The sequence below is a fragment of the Lonchura striata genome, chromosome W (assembly GCF_050655825.1).
Source record: "Lonchura striata isolate lonStrDom1 chromosome W, ASM5065582v1, whole genome shotgun sequence".
Taxonomy (NCBI): Eukaryota; Metazoa; Chordata; class Aves; order Passeriformes; family Estrildidae; genus Lonchura; species Lonchura striata.
The window spans coordinates 11,663,039-11,682,604 of NC_140743.1; the positions used below are offsets into that span (position 1 = coordinate 11,663,039).

At 44.6% G+C, this 19,566-nt stretch overlaps 1 long non-coding RNA gene across 1 annotated transcript; it reads left to right on the plus strand.

The window, feature by feature from the left end:
• The first annotated feature begins 11,280 nt into the window (after positions 1-11,280).
• LOC146763055 (uncharacterized) lies at positions 11,281-17,563 on the plus strand. Its single transcript, XR_014952663.1, has 2 exons — positions 11,281-12,097; positions 15,407-17,563. It is a non-coding gene; the product is annotated as an uncharacterized LOC146763055 (long non-coding RNA).
• Positions 17,564-19,566: the final 2,003 nt, after the last annotated feature.

Sequence of the window (19,566 nt, forward strand, 5' to 3'; positions counted from 1 at the left end):
CCTATCAAGTACAGGAGGAAAAAAACATAATTTAAGATCTATTGTAAATCTTCTCAAATACACTTAAAATTAGGATATTTGAAATTGCAATTTCTATGTGTCTCCTTTTCAAATTTGGACTCCGAATACTTATTTTAAAGACATAAACAGTCTCCCCCATTTTGCCTCTCATACATTTTTCAGGGTTTTTATTTTCTTTTAAAGAATATACTAAAGAAAATTCAATCAAAATGAGCCAAGAAAGTGTTTTTTTTTAAGATGACAAAACATTCAGGACACAGCAGAAAGTGCTTACTATATGAAAAAAGCCACATACACAAGAAAAATAAAATTACCACATGCTTAAAAATATTTATTTCTTAAAGCAGCAGCATGTTTCATAATATTCCAGTTTCAAAATAATGATTGGTGTTACTAATTTATTTATATTTTTCAATATCAGCTACAGGAAATGAAGAACTACACTGTTAACAGAAGACAATATGTGTTTGGGAGAGCTTGCAAAATAAATACAGATTAGATAAGGTTTGGGGTTGTGTTGGTTTTGCATGGCCTGGTTCTTGGTAGTGGGGGGCCACAGAGGTGGCTTCTGTGAGAAGCTGCTAGAAGTTTCCACCATGTCTCGGGCTTCTGCTGTGAGAGTGTGTGGAGAGTCTAGGTCTTCATTGCCACAGAGAAGGTCAAGCAGGGGAGCAAGGTCCTCTGTTGTAGTTCCTAGCAGGGGCCGTACCCAGTTGATGGCTACACACAGACTGTCTAAGTCTCTCAGGGTTTTTGGGTCGTCTCGGATGGAGGGCTGCTGGGGTACGATGGTCCTTTCCCAGATCTGGAATCCAAGATAAATACATGGGTTGGTGTACTGTATTTTGTCCTCACAAATCTCCAATCCTGCTTTTTCTGTGGTTTCGATTGTCCTTTTAACTGCTTTGTCTAAGTAAGTTTTTTCTGATGCGCAGACCAGGATATCATCCATATAGTGGCAGATGATTGCATCTGGAAATAGGTTCCAAACTGGAGACAGGATGTGAACAACATACCACTGGCATATAGTAGGCGAGACTTTCCGTTCGTGGGGAAGATAACACCAATGGTATCTTTTGAGTGGGGCCTCTGTGTTAAGAGAGGGAATGGAGAAAGAAAACTGTGGAGCGTCCTGGGGTGCAGCAGAATGCTGAAGAAACAGTCCTTAATATCTGTGATGGCAAGTGTCCAGTCTCAAGGCAGCATCAATGGTGAAGTCAGGGAAGGCTGGAGGGGGCCCATGTCCTCGATGACCTCATTGATTTTGCAAAGTTCATGGAGGAACCCCCACCTGTCCATTCCAGGTTTTTGCAGTATGAAGACTGGAGAGTTCCAAGGGTTGGTGGTCTCAATGATGTGACCTTTGGCGAGCTGTTCTTCCACAAGGGCTTGTAGTGTGTGAAGTTTTAATTTAGAGAGGGGCCACCGGTCGATCCAGATTGGGTTTGGCATTTCCAGGTGAGCCGAGGGGTATCTGGTGGTGCACGCTCCTCAGTGGCCCCAGTCAGAAATCCCGACTGGGAATACGTAGGGAAGCTCCCCATTGGGATAGGATGTTCCTGCCCCAAAGGGTGATGGGGACCCTTACCACAAATGGGCAGATGGTTGCCAACTTGCCTCCAGGCCCTTCGACAAGGATGTTGTGCTTGCTTCGCATAGACACTGTGGCTCTACCAATCCCTGAAATCATGCCTGCTAAAGGTTGTGTTTCGCAATGTGCTGGCCATTCTGAGCAAGTGATGATGGTCTCATCTGCACCAGTGTCCAGCATCCCTGGTAGGTGGATCTTTTCTCCTCTGTAGGATAGACCACACTCAGTGGTATGCTTACTTGGGCCCACAACTTGTGCTCACATTGCTGTAGGGTTGAGAAGAAGCTGTTCCCTGTGGTTCTTTGGAAATAAAAAGTCTTGTGTGATGGGAGTTCCCTGTGAAAGTAAAAATGATAAGTCCGTGCAGCACAGCTGGACCGAGATTTCTTGTCCCGGCTGCACTGTTTTTACCTCTGGAACAACAAAGATTTCCTGTGGGCCATGGAGAGTGTCACCTATAATTAAAATGCCAAAAGGACCACCTTTTGGCCCATGCTTGCCTGTGGGAACACGATAAACATCCTTATTATTAAAGTCAATGGACAAAGCAGTTACCAACTGGTGCCATGTTCCCATCTGTATTGCTCTGTGGGTTGGGTCCTCCTCATGTGACCTGGAATCTCCTGGGATGACGTGTGGCTGGATCTGGATGGCTTTTGATTTGTTGTCTTTGTGCGGGGCCTGGCCGCACTCTGCTGGAAGTTTCCTGAATGCTGCTGGTAGCGCTGCTGATTCTGGGGTCTCTGGTAGGTGTTATGGGGGTTTCAAGTAGGTGACCTGTCTGGACAGTCCTTTATAAAAAGTCCAAACTCCCCACAGTGATAGCAGCAGGCCTGGTCTTTGGAAGTTACTACTGTAAATGCACCAGAAACTCCTTCTGTAACACCTTTAACAACTGCTTGGGCCACTGTGTTTTCAGTGGACATATGACGTGTACAGCTTTCTACCATTTGCTCTATGGTGGGTTCTGTATCCCAAGGTAGGGCCCTCAGAGTTGTTTTACATTGTGGCTTGCATTCAATAAGGCAAGCTTGCACAACAGTTCTTTTCTTGCCTCTGTGCTCTCTGTTTTTCCAGAGCATCTTTAATTCTGTCCACAAACTTGATAAAGCCTTCATTTACTCCTTGCTTAATATTAGAGAAATGTTGGGTAGGAATAGAGTCATCTGGGGTAAGGAGTAAGGAGGTTTTTGCTACAATAGCCAAGTCTTGTAGTGCTGCCTTAGGTAAGGTGTTGACTTGGTCACAGGGTTTCTGTAAATCCCCTTCTCCAGCCAGCTGTTGGACTGTAAAATCTGGCCTATTTGCATCTTGAGCATAGGTGTCTGATAATGTTTTTAATTGTCTTTTCCAATGCCTTTCCCCTAGCATATATTCTGCTGGGGAAAGAAGGCAGTTGGTAATGGTTTTAACATCGTGAGGTGCCAAGACATGCTGAAAAGAGAGCTTCTAGGAAATTTCTGAAAATATGTGAACTTCTACCATGTTCTTTGGCTATATTTCGTAGTTGTACCAGTTCTTTATTTGTGTTAGGTTCCCACATTGTCTTAGTGGGGGCCTCACCTCTTTTTCCTTTTATATAAATTGCTGGGAAAGCAGAAATTCTCTGAGCTAGTTCCCAATCCCCTGCCCGAGTTGCTTCCATTTTGATTAGAGCCCATGGGTCAATGTCCTCTATGTCAGAATCGGACTCACTGTCCTCAGATGAGGAGTGAGAGTGAGCAGGAGGTGTACTATGCTTTTTTGGGCATGTTGGAGCGAGAGTTTGCAGGGGACTGGACAGAGTGTGAGGGGGCAGCTGTCTGGGCTTGGCTAGAGAGGGGCAGCAGTAGAGGGGCAACGGCAGCGTCACGTGTGGCATAGCCTGTGCAGGACTGAGGCGCGTGGAGAAGTGGGGTGCCTCCGTGGGGGGTCTTGGAGGTGCCGGTCAGGGGGCACTGCAGGCAAGAGAGAAGCAGGGGAGAGGATGCGGTGGGGTTGGGGGGAGCTGCTCCTGCTGCAGCTGGCACGACGGGGCGTATAGAGGTCAGGCAGACCGGAATGGTAATGGGTGTGGGGAGGGTTGTGGTGGAGTGAGAGGCAGGGAGGCAGGAGTAGGGGGAGTCACAGCAGGCTGCGCGGAGGTGTTGGAGTGAGGCAGGGCAGATCCGATAGAAACCGACACGGATCCGATTGAAACCGATGCAGTTACACCCAAACATTGAGTGGGGGGACAGTGCAAGCAGCATTCCGTGTATTATGTAACCGGGAGAGTAGAATCCGCACTTACCACATCTGGGGCGGGACCCGAGGGATGGGCGGGCTCCACGGACCCCATGGGCGTGGGGAGGGTGGGTTGGTGCGGCGCGATTTCCGTGTTCCCTGTTCCAGGAAGGGTGGCCTAGGATAATACCATTACAGGACAAGCATTAGGACGCGGAGAAAGTGGAGAATAGGATTCAGAGACAGAAAGGAATGTTATCTGGCAAATTAGCATTTGAAGACAGTGTCTGGTGAGGGAGATATGGTTGGAATGCCCTTAGCAGAGGGAGGCTGCAGAAGAATTGAGCTCTTTATGTTTCTCTTTTCGACTGCTTTAGTAATAGAATGAAAGAGAGGTAGAAACTGTAATGAACAAAAGCGCCTTCCTGGTTCCCATGGCAATACTGGGGCAGTGGATACTTCTAGTTAAGTACTGATATTGAAATGTTAATTACCTAATTGCTCTGTTTGGTTTCTCTAAACCACCTGGGGATTGCCTATCCCCCCCCCCCCCCCCCCCTTACACACACTACCATTCTAGGACTAGGATGCAAATAGAGGATCTTGTGGAATCATGGGAGCGGGTTTTGGTGATAAACACACCCCTAAATGGAAAACTAAGCACAGTAGAGGGGGTTGGACAGGTGCACTGGCTGAGGAAAAGGGAAACACATCCCTGATCGATGTTTGACCTGTCACCATAACCTATAGAAGACTAGACTGGAGTGGGCTGTGGGAAGCAGGAACAAAGAGACAGATCTTCCTGGTGTTACCACGAGGAAAGGAGAGTGGACAGCTGCTGATCGGGACTTCAGCAACAAACTCTGCACACCTCTTCACCCTTTGGCTACCAGTGGCCTGTGGAAAGGAGAGGGGACAGTTGCTGATCGGAACTTCAGCAACAGACTGCACACCTCTTCACAATTAGGCTACCAGTGTGCCATGAAGACTTCAGCGACAGACTCTGCACACCTTCTCCCCCTTTGGCTACCTGGAAAAAGCTACAACAGCAGGGGCAAGCTCTGTGTCGAGCCCCCTGCCCTGCTGATCTTTTTAATAAAGAGCTGAACATTAATAAAGGCATAAGCCCGTTCATTTCAGAAACTGAGTTACAGAAAAGTCTTTATTAGTGTGGAGAGCGTATATTCTTGTCCCTACTGTGTCCCAAAAAGAATCTAAACCAATAGTGTGTGGGTTAGTGTCTGGAAACTGGGAAATAATCAATTCTATAATTTTTTTCAAGTTAGTTTTTGAAAGATTGCCTTTAGAGAAAGAGAACCTTTTAGCAGATAGGATTTCTAGGATTTGCAAATATAAGTCTCTCTCGTTCTGGGATAATTTTAGTTCATTTTAATTTACTAGATTTTGATCCTGTTATAAATGAGAATTTATTCAGCCAGATTAAAAATAAAAATAATTTTATTTGCGGTCAAATTCTATCTAGCCAGCCACACGGAAAGGACAGAGCCGAGCCCGGGATCGACCCTGGGTGTGCAACAAGGAGTCAGCCTCAGCAGAGGTTTTCTCCTATGCCCACACACCTCCATCCTGGCACAAGCGGTTTTTATAGGGAAAATTCTGCCTGAGGCCAAGATTTGAGCAGTTAGTCTTTTCTTCTATTCAGAGTTTATAGGTTAATAATATTTTCTTTTTTTAATGTCCGGAGTAGTTGAATTCTTGATGAGAGTTTATGGGAAGGCTGTATTCACACGGATCTGTCTGAGGATTTCCATGATATCCATCTTGGATGATCAGCACCGATGATCGTGATGATCAACACCTGGAGCCCAGACATGGCCCATCTCCTGGCCGAGCTACATCTTTTTACTTGTAAATCAGTTTCCAATATACATCCAGTCTCGCCTGTAAGGGGGGGGGGGGGGGGGGGGGGGAACTAATACGATGGGCATGATATAACAAGTATCCAATATTACATATTTCATACAAAGAATGGTGCAAATTATATTTATTACACATAACAATCCCCCACCTTCTATATTAACTCATTAATTCGTGCCTTAATTTCTACCTCTATTCACTCTCAAGGTAGTGTATTGACTACCTTGAGACTGGCTTTTAGTCTACATCTGGAATATCTTGGTAAATTTTGTAGTTTTGTGATTTTCTCTTTATTCGCCTTTTAAATTTTGCTAGAGCCTCAGCTGCCCTGCTGTGAGGAATTTCTTCTCGCAGTGTTATTATTTTTGGTACCTGTTTTGTTTTTCTAAGGGCAGCTTCTGGGTCTGTGGGTAAAGCTGCTATTTGCATCCCCTGTACCACTGAATGGATGAGTCTTATAAAACAGGGGATGAGACAGGGTAGGAATATGACTCCTGCTATTGAATATAAAAATGAAGAAAATTATTTTCTTCCACAAAGCCCCATCAAACAAATGATCCCACTATGATGCCTGGAGAAGTGAGTTCCATTTTGTACTGGAACATGGGCTACTTGTTTAATTTTTAAGGTTAGATTTCTAACGGTTTTTCTATAATCATCTATTTCTACACAGCACTGAGATTCGTTAAACTTTTCACACACACCTCCTTCTCTAGCTAGTAAGTAATCAAGGGCTATCCTATTTTGATATACAAAAGCCCTCATTTGAGAGTGTTGCTGGGATAATAATTCAAGAGCACCTGAGGTGTGATTGGAGACAATCTCCACTACAACTTGCAACTTTATTAAGCGATTTAAAGAGATGGGGTTTTGGTATCCCCACGACCCATCCAGTACAGTTACATTCATTATAAACTGGAATTGAGATTTCCCTGTGCTCTTTTGATGCAGTTGATGGGCCGACTGTCCGTTTTTACAGTATGTGTTTTTTTTGGGGTTTTTTTTTTATTATTTTTTTATTTTCCCTTTAATTTGTATACCCCTTGTTGAGTGTTTGTCTCAAGATACGGTTAATTAGGCTTACCCCTGCTGCAGTTCCATGAGGTGAGGGATAACTTCTCTGGGTATTTATCCCCAAGTTCCCCCTTGAGGCATGTGGCTAGGCTTAGGCTCACCAGGATTACTCCCACTGCTAGGATCCCTCTGCCGTTCCCAGCGCCCACTGGGGTGCCTCCAGCAGCGGGGCAAGCCATCTTCTTGGCAGCAGGAATCTTCGTCTGTGGTTTCATGCTCAGGCTGAGCTGCAGACCTGTTTAGAAATGCCTCCCTGGTGTAGTTCAGCAGAGCCTGTGCGTTGGTCAACCTATGACACTCAACAATAATAATTTTAGTTTTGCTAGTACTTTCTCTTTTAATTTATTCTAATATGGGAAAACACCAGATTATTGAATTTAATTGAAACAATCCCAGCCTTGTGGCTATTACTAGAAAACGGATAGTCAGGTCTAACTCCTGCTCAAAGCACTCTCAAACAATCCACTTAGTTTGAGCAGTCTAAACTTTATAACAGTATTCATAGGGGAAACATATAAAAGGATAATAGTTATACTCTGGCACAGAAAGTTTGATTTGAGTCATTTACTTTGCTGGTGCAGGGTTATCTTCATATCTCCATGGTGGGAGGTGATTTTTCACTCTGGTGCCTGATCCTGGAGTTCGACTTTCTTTATCCTTGATGTGTGTGTTTACCTCTTTTTGCAGTTTGTATAGCAGTATCTGTGGTCAAAAGAACAATGAAGGGTCCTTCCCAATGAGGCGTTAATGGGGATTTCCTCCATGCTTTTACAAGTACTTTGTCCCCAGGTACTATTTTATGTATCGAGAAGCCAAGAGGACTGTGCTGCATGATCACCCTCTGCTTTCGCAATTCTTCAAGATTCTTATTTAATGCTATTAGGTATGGTTGTATTTGTCTATCCTCTAATCTCGGATGCCCTACAGGCATACCGTGGGTATAAAGCATCCTATATAACATTTCAAAAGGTGAAAGTCCTGTTTCAGAGTGAGGCATAGTCCTTATATTTAATAAGGCCAACGGGAGGCATTTTGTCCATGACATTCTTGTTTCTAACATCAATTTGGCTAATTGGGCTTTTAGTGTTTGATTTATCTTCTCAACTTGTCCTGATCTCTGGGGGTGCCACGGGGTGTGGTATTCCTACTGAATGCCTAAAGCATCTGCCAATTGCTTAATAATTTTTGATGTGAAATGTGTTCCTTGGTCTGAATCAATGTAGTTTACTAACCCATATCGTGGTATAATTTCTTCCAATAAGATTCTTGACACTGTTTGGGCTGTAGCCCGAGAGCTTGGGAAAGCCTCTACCCAGTGGGTTAGTTCGTCCACTATGACTAATAGGAATTTGTATCTCCCGACCTTAGGTAGATCAGTGAAATCTACCTGGACCCTTTCAAAAGGCTGGTAAGCTGGTGGGCGCCTCCCCATTGTTAACCTTTGGGAGTTTGCTCGATTTATTTTTCTGCAAATTATACACCCCTGTACCTCTTGCTTAGCCAATTCGTATATACCTCTGCAGCCAAAGAATCCCAGGAATTGTTCTGCCAGAGCTCGGGCTCCCCAGTGCGTTTGTTGATGTAATCTTTTTAAAATTTTCCTGGTGTATTCCTTTGATAACAATTCCCGCCCGTCTGATAACTTCCACTTACCTTCTTCTAACCGTCTCCGGATCGCTTGATAAGCCTTTATCTCTTTTTCAGAGGGGTGGTGGGGGAATTCTTGAGCTTTTCCTTTCCCAAGTTCTGGGGTACTTACTTTTAACAAAGCAGCACTCTTTGCCTCCTTGTCAGCTAAATTGTTTCCTCGAGTCCTGAATTGCATCCCAGTTTGGTGTCCCTTTACATGGACCACAGATATAGCTTCTGGTCCCCTAATGGCTTTTAGGATTTGTCTAATTATTTCTTCATGAATTAGCCCTTTTCCCAGTGTGACCCCTTTCCTCTTATATTTTTCTGAAGGTGTGCACTACCCCCAAATGCATATTTGGAGTCAGTGAAAATTGTTTCCTTTTTCCCTTCAAGTCCCAGCAGAGCCCTGTATACTGCATACAGCTCACAGGCCTGAGCTGACCACCCTGCACTCAGGGGTCTGGATTCTACCACCCTTCCCGTCTATGACTGCATATCCTGACTTTCTTTTACCTTCCACAATTTTTCCAGAACCATCCACAAACCATTTTTCCCCTTCTTTGAGTTTTTCCTCTTCCAAATCTGGTCATATTTTGGTCTGTAATTCTACTATCTCAGCACAGTTATGGAGGGGGTCCCCTGGGACTGCCCCAAAGAGGAATTGGGCAGGATTTTGTGCCGGGGTAGTCTTTAGCTCCAGGTCCTGGGAATGGGTTAGAATGGCTTCATATTTCAGAAGCCTGGCGTCTGTCAGCGACTTGTCAGCTTTTTGCTGCAAGATGCTTCTTACATTATGGGGGAGTAGATGGTTAATGAAGCCCCGAATGTTACCTTTTTGGCTTCTTCTACTAATATTGCCACTGCCACAATTGCTTGTAGGCAGGAGGGCTAGCCCCTGCTGACAGGGTCCAGAAGTTTGGATAGATATCTGACTGGTTTCTTGGCCCCTGCCCAGTCCTGGGTCAGAACCCCGTGGGCAGTGTGGTTACTAACATCCACAAAGAGCTGAAAGGGCCTTTTTATGTCAGGGAGACTTAGTACTGGAGCTGCTATGAGGGTTTCTTTTAATCCTTGGTAACTCTCTTCGTCTTTTTGTAGTCCACTTAAGTATGTCTGTGGTAAGTTTGTCATATAAAAACTATACCTTTTCACTGTATCCTTCAATCCATTGTCTGCAAAAGCCCAAAAGTCCCAGCAATTGCCTGATTTCTCTTTTTTGTCTTAGGAGAGGGTAATGCAATTTTCCTGCCACCCGTTCTGGATCTAGTTTCTTTTTCCCTTTTGTCAACTAGTGCCCTAAATATTTTACTTCAGGTTCAGTGAATTGTAATTTAGACTTTGAAACTTTCAACCCTTGTCCTCCCAGGAAGTTTAATAAAGCTATGGTTCCAGCCCTGACTTCTTCCTCCTTAGAGCCAGCTACCAATAAGTCATCTACATATTGTAATAGTTTGGTCCCAGGGACTGGCACAAATTCGCTGAGCACCTTTTCAAGAGCCTGACTGAAAACATTTGGTGAGTCTACAAACCCTTGAGGGAGGGAAGTCCATCTTAGTTGTTTTCTGTGGGTGTTTGGATCCTCCCATTGGAAGGCAAAATAATCACAGCTTTCCTCAGCTAGAGGACAAGTCTAGAAGGCATTTTTTTATGTCGATCACACTATTCCATTTATCATTTGGGGACACATTGTTTAGCAAAGTATATGGATTAGAGACCGTGGGAAATAGGGTTTTTGTTCTTTGATTTACTGCTCTTAAGTCTTGTACTAGCCGATAATTACCATCTGATTTTTGAACTGCCAAGATAGGTGTATTATGTCTTGACATGCAAGGCTTTAAGGTGCCCCTTTTTATTAAATCTTCAATTATTGGTTTTAATCCTTTTCTTCCCTCTAGAGGGATGGGATATTGCTTCACCTTATGGGGTCTTCTGGTCTCTCAATTTTCATGTGGATTGGTTCAATGTCTAATTTTCCAGCTTCCTTGGGAGTGTGCCAGGCCCTGGGATTAATTTTATTTTCATCTTCAGTAGTTAGGTTGTATAAACTTACCGTGAGTTGTGAGTCTTTTGCAATTATACTTATTTTTAATGTTACCAGTAAATTGTATTTTGTTTCTTCTACTAATAAAATATCCCCAACATAGATTTTATTATCAGATTATATTTCTACATTTTTTATTTTTTTTTTTTTAGGACAGGGACCTGAAAAGGTTCTCCTTTTGCCCCGATCACAGTCATAAAATCTTTACCTTTGATGCACTCAGAAGGTAGTTGTTTGACTGTGGTTTTTTCTGCTCCAGAGTCAACTAAAAAGACTAGTTCTTGTTTTTGGGGTCTAACCTTTAATTTTATCAAGGGCTCTCTATATATCCTTGACCCCAGATTGTAAAGCCCCTGATGTAAGAGAAGGGTTGTTAGGAAAATAAGGCCTTTTTGTTCATAATATAGAGTTTCTCACATTCACAGAATAGAGTTTTTACTTAGAGTTTTCACTTGTCTGAACATGTTCTCATTTTGCCAGGCATTCCAGTAAATATCTCTCAAGGACAATTCCGTTACAAACTTTTTAGGGAGTTGAAACTGTTTTGAGAAAGTTGCTGCTAGGCACCCAAACACCTAAGCGAATAGATATCTTTCAAGGACAGTTCCGTTACAGACTTAGCAAAACATGTAAACGTGCCTAGAGATAACATTTCTTGTTTTGAGAAAATTTCCAGGTCGCAGAGACAACCTTGAGGAAGACCACTGGCGCCACCAAGAGGCAGAAAACGACCACCTAACAACAGGGTGCGCCTGCGCAGAAAAGACACCAGAACGTCACCAGAACGTCACACATCCGGAAGAGACGACCCAATAAGTGGGGGGGAAACGGAGAACTAAGCGCGGTAGTTGAAACGACTGCCGCCCAGCGCGCGCTGGTTTGCTTTCGCTTTCTACTATTAATAAATCCCTTTTAATTGGATTTGACAGCCTATTGTGCTCGTTTATAACAGGGTGACCTTTTTGTTCGATGCAGCTGCAGACAGTAATTTGTTTCAAAGAAGTTTGTTTTTACAGCGGTAATAGGCAACAGGCTGTGAATTGCTGATAATACGCATTCCTAACCTTTTACAGCGGTAGTAGGCAATAGGCTTTGCAGTGCTTAGCTGATAACATGCATTTCTAAGATAACACGTATACTTGAGACTGTGAGAATCCCCAGATCAAAAGACACCTGTGAGGAAGACAACCAGCCTTCATCCCACGACCACCAGGAGGCAGAGAACGACCACCTAGCAACAGAATGCGACTGCGCAGAAGAAACGAGTGAACTAAAGAAGGGGATAAAAACAGTGAGCTAGGGAATCACGGCGCGGCAGTTTGGCGGAGCGGTTGCTCCCCTCTGTCGCCGCAGCGCTGCTTTTTGCTTTGCTCTCATATACTCTATTAAATGAATTAAATAAATTCTGTTAATCGGATCAGATGGCCTCTTGTGCTCAATCATAACAATTTGGTGCCGTGACTCGGATCGTGGATTTGGAGGACCCCTCTCTGGGAGAGGCGCCACAACTCCGCTCTTTTGAGCGGACTCAGACTGGGGTCTTCTCCTCATCCCGACCGACGAACCCAAAAGCCTTGAGAGGAAAGCAAAGAAAGGGAAGCGGGCCCAGGATACCCCTTAAATTTTGTGCACAAAGTCCGAACGACGACGCAGGAAGCGTAAGTATAAGGGTTCCGTTCGGGCGGGGTCGGGATCCCGGAGTGTGGCGAGTGCGTGAGTTGCATGAGAGGGGAGCCGGCAGCCGGACGCCCCAAGTGAGCGCGGACCCTCAGTAGTGCGGTTCCCAAAGCCCGCGAGGGCCTGGGCCACGAACCAGGGGAAGTGACTGTGATTATTTGATTATTTGTGTGTGTTAGAAGGCACTCCGGAGGAATGGGGCAGGGGAAGAGTAAATCCCCCTCCCCAGTGGGGGTAAAACTCCCTTCAGTTCCTAAGGACAGTCCCCTGGGATTCATGTTGACCAATTGGGAACACTTCCCAGGAACGAGGGGAAAGGATAAAGCAAAAACGATACATTATTGTATAGAAGAGTGGGGAGGGAAGGAAGTTTCCAAAAATGCATTCTGGCCCATATTCGGGTCCTCAGAGGAATGGGTTAGACAAGCTCTAAACATCTGGGTGAGCACTAAACAACCCCCTAGCCCAGAGGAGAGTGACTATGCTAAAATCTGGGTGAGCCGACCGGAGGTGCTTGTGTTCAAATTTCAAGAGAGAGTGCAGAGTGCGGCTTAGAGATGAGAAAGAATTCAAGGCCGACTAGGGGGGTCAGGGGCTCTACTTTATGGGGACCCGGAGACATCAAAAAGAGCCCTTGATAAAATTAAAGGTGGGTCCCCAAAGCCAGGAAATAGAATTCTTGGTCGATACAGGAGCGGAAAGATCTACCATTCAATTCCTGCCCCAAGGCTGTACCCTGTCAAAACAGACAGCTATGGTAGTAGGGGCAAAAGGGGAACCATTTGAAGTACAAATTATTAAAGAGGTAATGGTAGAATCAGAAACTAAAATGGGGGTGGGTGACTTCTTATTAGTCCCTGAAACAGATTACAACCTATTGGGGAGAGATTTAATTGTTGAACTGGGAATTCAAATCGAAGTGGTAGAATAAAACAGACCCAGAGGTAAAGCTAGTTCAGTATGTGGATGATTTGTTAATAGCAGGTAAAGAAGAAGACAAAGTCCGGAAAGAAAGTATCAAACTATTAAATTTCCTGGGACTGAAAGGATTAAAAGTTTCTAAAGCAAAACTACAATTTGTAGAAGAGGAAGTTAGATACCTGGGACATTATTTGAAAAAGGGAGAAAAGAAAATTGATCCAGATAGAGTACAAGCAATCCTATCCCTGCCTTTACCGCAAAATAAACGACAAATTCGTCAGATATTATGACTTACAGGGTATTGTAGGCAGTGGATCGAAAACTATAGCGGGAAGGCAAGATTTCTGTATCAAAAACTTACCCAAGATGGGCACCTTAAGTGGACAGAAGAGGAAAAATCTAAATTCCAAGAATTAAAAGAAACTCTGGTCCATGCTCCAGTCCTAAGCCTCCCAGATTTAAAGAGGCCCTTCTTTTTATTTGTCAGTATTACCGATGGGGTAACTTATGGAGTACTTACCCAGGACTGGGTGGGGAAAAAGAAACCTATTGCATATCTATCTAAAATTCTAGACCCTGTAAGTAGGGCATGGCCGGGCTGTTTACAAATAATTGCAGGCTGTGCAGAGTTAGTAGAAGAAACAAGGAAAATCACCTTTAATGCCACTCTGAAGGTGTTAACTCCACATAACATACGGAGTGTGATGCAGCAAAAAGCAGACAAATGGATATCTGATGCCAGGCTCCTAAAGTATGAGGGGATTCTATTAGAAACCCCTAATTTCACTTTAGAAACCACCTCATTACAAAATCCAGCCTCCTTCCTCTTCGGAGAGCCAGAGACTGACCCACTGACTCACGACTGTGTGATCACTATTGAGGAGCAAACTAAAATTAGACCTGACTTGGAAGAGGAGGAGTTAGAGACTGGAGAAAAGCTGTTTGTAGATGGATCATCCAGAATAGTAGAGGGCCAAAGAAAATCAGGGTATGCCATAGTAGGGGGACCTGACCTAGAAGTAATCGAATCTGGAGCCCTAGACAAAGCATGGTCAGCCCAAGCCTGTGAAATATACGCCATCCTAAGAGCCTTAGAATTATTAAAGGGAAAAGAGGGAACCATTTATACAGACTCTAAATATGGGTATGGGGTAGTACATACATTTGGAAAATTATGGGAGGAAAGGGGCCTTGTGAATTCACAAGGAAAGAACCTGGTGCATCAGAGATTAATAGTAGCCCTCCTGAAGGCCTTGAGAGGCCCTGCAAAGATAGCTGTAGTTCATTTAAAAGGGCATCAGCGGGGGATGGATTACCGGAGTAGGGGTAACAATGCGGCAGACCATGAAGCGAAGAAGGCTGCAATTATCGAGGCACTGACCTTGAGCGAGAGAGCCAGGAGGGATCCTACAGATACCTCTGAGAATCCTGGGTTAACCACCCAGGAGAAACTTGTATTTACTGTAGAAGAGCGGGAGAAACTTGCAAAATTGGGGATAAAAGAAGAATCGGGGAAGTGGCTGTTAACGGATGGGAGGGAGGTTCTGCCTAGGGCCGTAGCCCAGCAAATGCTTAATAAATTACACCAGAAAACACACTGGGGGGCTCAAGGGCTGGTAGACCACTTTGCCACCCATTATATGACTGTGGGTCTCCATGATCTAACAAAAAGTATTACTAAGGGTTGCCCAACCTGTTTACGTGTAAACAGGAAGAATTTAAGGAAGCCACCCTTGGGAGGGAGACCCGTGGCAAAGAGGCCTTTTACAAATTTACAGGTAGACTTTACAGAGCTTCCCAAAGTGGGGAGGATAAAATATCTTTTAGTTATAATAGATCATCTAACACATTATGTGGAAGCAATCCCCACCGCTAGGGAGACAGCCCGAACGGTGACAAAGGCCCTGCTAGAAGAAATAATACCCAGGTATGGGGTCCCAGAAACAATAGACTCCGATAAAGGCCCCCACTTCACTTCAAAAATAACACAGCTGCTGGCAGAAGCCCTGGGCATAAAATGGGAACAACATACTCCCTGGCACCCCCAGAGTTCCGGGAGGGTGGAAAGAATGAATGGAGAAATTAAGAAACAACTCACTAAATTGGTACTAGAAACTAAGTTATCTTGGATAAAATGTCTGCCACTAGCATTATTAAATATTCGGACTCAACCACGAGCAGACATAGGGCTTTCCCCATTTGAAATGTTATATGGGATGCCCTACTCCCTAGAGAAAGTTCAATCTAATCCTAATATCACTGACCAAAGTATTAACAAATATTTAACTGTTTTAATGAAATACAAGAAACAGTTATGGGAAAAGGGGATGTGGGCCCAAAGACCACCATTAGATCTTGTATTACACCAGGTACAACCCGGCGACTGGGTTCTCATCCGAAGCTGGAAGGAAGATTCAATCACCCCAAGGTGTGACGGACCGTATCTGGTTTTAATCACCACTGATTCCGCAGTTTGTACGGCAGAAAAGGGATGGACCCATGCTAGCAGAATAAAGGGGCCAGTGGACCCGACTCGATTCCATGCAACTTCCATAGAGACAAGCTGGAAGATTGATGGGAAGCCGGGAGATTTGAAGCTAACAGTAAAGAGAACCCTCAAGTAATCTTAATGGACACTGCCATTTCCGGGGACATTTGGGTCGGGAATGACTGGGGATTGCAAACACAACTGATAGGAGAAACAAAACCCCCAGGATACTGTAAGCATTTAGAAGACTTAGCTCAGCAGCCCTATTATCGGCCCATCCGACTCGAAAGGGAGCAGAGACCTTGGGAAGGGGAGGGTCATGCCGAGCATGAAGATATTAGAGTAAAATGTAGCTGGTTAGATTGTGATTGTTTCCCTTTTGCTTGCTTTTCTTGTAAAATTTGTAAAGGGCTGTGGTGGGCTCACTGTAGAAAGGGGAGGGCTCCAAAAAGTGTGTGTCAGTGCTGCTGGCTAGAACAATGCAAGTTGACCTCTGAAATATTGAATTATAAGGTCGCCACTCGGGAATTGACTAAAGAATCTCCCGAGTGGTGGGAAATTTTTGTGAAGGGAATAAATCCTGAATTCCATTGCTACCACTCCAACGAGCTTTCAAGTCCATTTCTTACGGACATAGTCCAGGTCAAGTGTCGCAGGCTGGTCAAGGGACTGAGGTGCGACACCCCACAATTAAATGAGAAAAATTGGAACTCCCGGAGGTCAAAGTGGGAGAGAGGAAATAATCCCGCCCCTGAAGAATATCTCTGCTGTCAAGAAGATGGCCTACCCTGTAGCTTGTAGCAACCAAGTTGACAGGAGAGACAGAGAGATAGCTAGTGGGGATGAGGGATCCTCCCAAATCGTAAGAAAAAACACTGACCACCATAGGCACGGGAATGGTGACAATGGAATGAGAAAAAGTAGGAATGTGAAATTGGGCATGATAAGCAGCATCCCCTGCAGTGCGTACTACTCAGCCCTAAAGATTCTTACATTTGTGATGATATGCTTTCCTCTCCAAGGTGTTGCTACTGAAACCCATGAACCCTTTAAATGGACATTAAGTAGGTGGGAAAATCATGATACTCATTATAACCTGCAGACTGTGATAACCCCCGGGGCACCAAGCTTTAAAGCTGGAGTATGTAACATGACCAAAAATCCAAGCTGTGGGCGGCTGTTAAATTTGACAAGTTTCTATATGTGCCCTGCTTCAAATTTAGGGAGGTCATATTGTAACCTCCCCGGGCATTACTACTGTGGTTATTGGGGTTGTGAGACAATAGCATCAGCATGGGCCCCGGGAGGAGGGTCAGATAAATACCTAAGGGTGGGATATGGACCAGCTGGATGTGTAAAGCCACAAGAATGGCCATGGACAGGGAAAGATTTATTGGGGAACTGTATTTTCATATACCTCAATGTTACTCATCCAAATGACCCAGGGTGGCTGTTGGGAAAGACATGGGGAATTAGGCATTGGATAGAGGGACACGATTTGGGAAACCTAATACTTATTAAGAAAGAACCTATTCCCTATGACCCTGCACCAATTGGACCCAACAAAGTAATAAGTGACATTAAAACTAAGACAATTAACTACACAGAGACAGAGGTTATTACCAGCCATGTTAACATAGATGAGCCAGGTGTTCCTAAACCCGAGCATGCCACCTTGTGGAAAATAATGCAAGCCACATTCGGCGTTTTAAACTATACATACCCGAATCTGACAGAAGGTTGCTGGCTCTGTTACATGATGAATCCACCCTTTTATGAGGCGATAGGATCCTCTGCCAAAACCAGAAGAATTAATGGGACAAATCCAAGAGAATGTCTGTGGAAACAGGGAAAAGATAGCACCCCAGGAATAACCCTAGCACAAGTAAGAGGGAAAGGGAAATGTGTGGGAAAGGTACCCGCAATAATGCAACACTTATGTGAGACGACAATTAGCATCAAGAGAAAAGATAAACTAGCAGAATGGCTCCTGCCAGCGCCCAACACCAAATGGGTATGTAATAAACTCGGAACCACCCCTTGCTTATCCATAAGGCTTTTCAATGAAAGTTCAGATTATTGTGTACAGGTGTTAATTGTCCCTCGCATATCATATCACCCAAAGGAGTATGTACTAGAGCATCAAACAACTCCCGAACACCATCTAGTCAAAAGAGAACCACTCACAGCATTAACAGTAGCAATCTTGCTTAGTGTAAGTGGAGTTGGAGTGGGAACAGGGGTAGCCTCCCTAGTAAATCAACAACAAGGTATGAAAAATTTAAGAGTATCCGTAGATGAAGACTTAAGCAGAATCGAAAAGGCCATAGATGGGTTAGTAAAATCAGTCAGATCCCTCTCTGAGGTTGTGTTACAAAATAGACGGGGACTTGATTTATTATTTTTACAACAAGGGGGGCTCTGTGTTGCAAGAATGTTGCACTTATGCAGACCACACAGGAATTGTGGTTGATACTATGGCAGAATTACGCAAACAAATAGAGCAAAGAAAAAAAGAGCAAGAAGCTCAGCAAAACTGGTATGAATCATGGTTTACTCATTCCCCTTGGTTAACAACTCTTTTGTCTACCATTGCAGGACCGGCAATTCTGCTCATCTTAGTGCTAACTTTCGGACCCTGCATTTTTAATAAGCTTATTGCTATAGTAAAGAGTAGGTTAGAGGCCGCTCATTTAATGATAGTAAGATCAAAATATGAATCCCTCACTCAGATAGAGGCCGAAAACTATCTAGAGCTTAGTAGAAAAGAATTAATACGGTTCAGCGAACAAAAAGAAGGATAAAAAAAAAAAAGGGAGAAATTGTAAGAGAAGGGTGACCTTTTTGTTCGATGCAGCTGCAGACAGTAATTTGTTTCAAAGAAGTTTGTTTTTACAGCGGTAATAGGCAACAGGCTGTGAATTGCTGATAATACGCATTCCTAACCTTTTACAGCGGTAGTAGGCAATAGGCTTTGCAGTGCTTAGCTGATAACATGCATTTCTAAGATAACACGTATACTTAAGACTGTGAGAATCCCCAGATCAAAAGACACCTGTGAGGAAGACAACCAGCCTTCATCCCACGACCACCAGGAGGCAGAGAACGACCACCTAGCAACAGAATGCGACTGCGCAGAAGAAACGAGTGAACTAAAGAAGGGGATAAAAACAGTGAGCTAGGGAATCACGGCGCGGCAGTTTGGCGGAGCGGTTGCTCCCCTCTGTCGCCGCAGCGCTGCTTTTTGCTTTGCTCTCATATACTCTATTAAATGAATTAAATAAATTCTGTTAATCGGATCAGATGGCCTCTTGTGCTCAATCATAACACCTGATACCTCTATTCTTCTTGAAAGACTATTTTATCTTTTATTCGTTTCTTATAATCCCTCTTGAGGTGTCCTTTCTTTTTACAGTAAAAACATTCAGGGGCACTTACCTGTTTCTTTGTCTTTTGTGTGTGCGCCGGCTTTCCCTGGGGCCCTCGGGCTGGAGCTGATGTACCAGCCATTTATGCTTGTTCTTCCCTTACTGCTGCCACCAACACCCTGGCTTGTGTCTTTTGTTTTTCCTTATCGTCCCATTCTCATTTTAGGCGTAAAATGCACAGCACAACTTTATACTGACTAGCAACAAAACAAATTCACTACTGATTTCTAAAAACTGTTGTTGTGGAGCGAAAAGCACTTAGATTTCAACCCTGCAGAGCAGCAGCAGCTTGTGCTGCTTTTAAAAGTGCCGCTTGTAGGAGCGGGAACTTCTCACGCTACGTGGCCAAGACAGGCTCCCCCCGCCGCCCGCGCTACCCGCTGCCTCCAGTAGCCACCGCCGCCTCCCGCCACTATCGGGGTAGGTTGGAGCTCCCTCCCCCTCCCGCCACGGGGAAACCAAAGCCTCTCTGCACCGCTGCGAAGGGCAGGGGCAGGCAGAGCCCCCCCGCTCCCTCTGAGCCGGCACCGCCGCATCTGCCGCTGCCGCGCGGGTTCTAAAAACTGCAGAGCCACGCTGCCTGCGGCTGCACGGGGCTGCGCAGCCTTTTTAA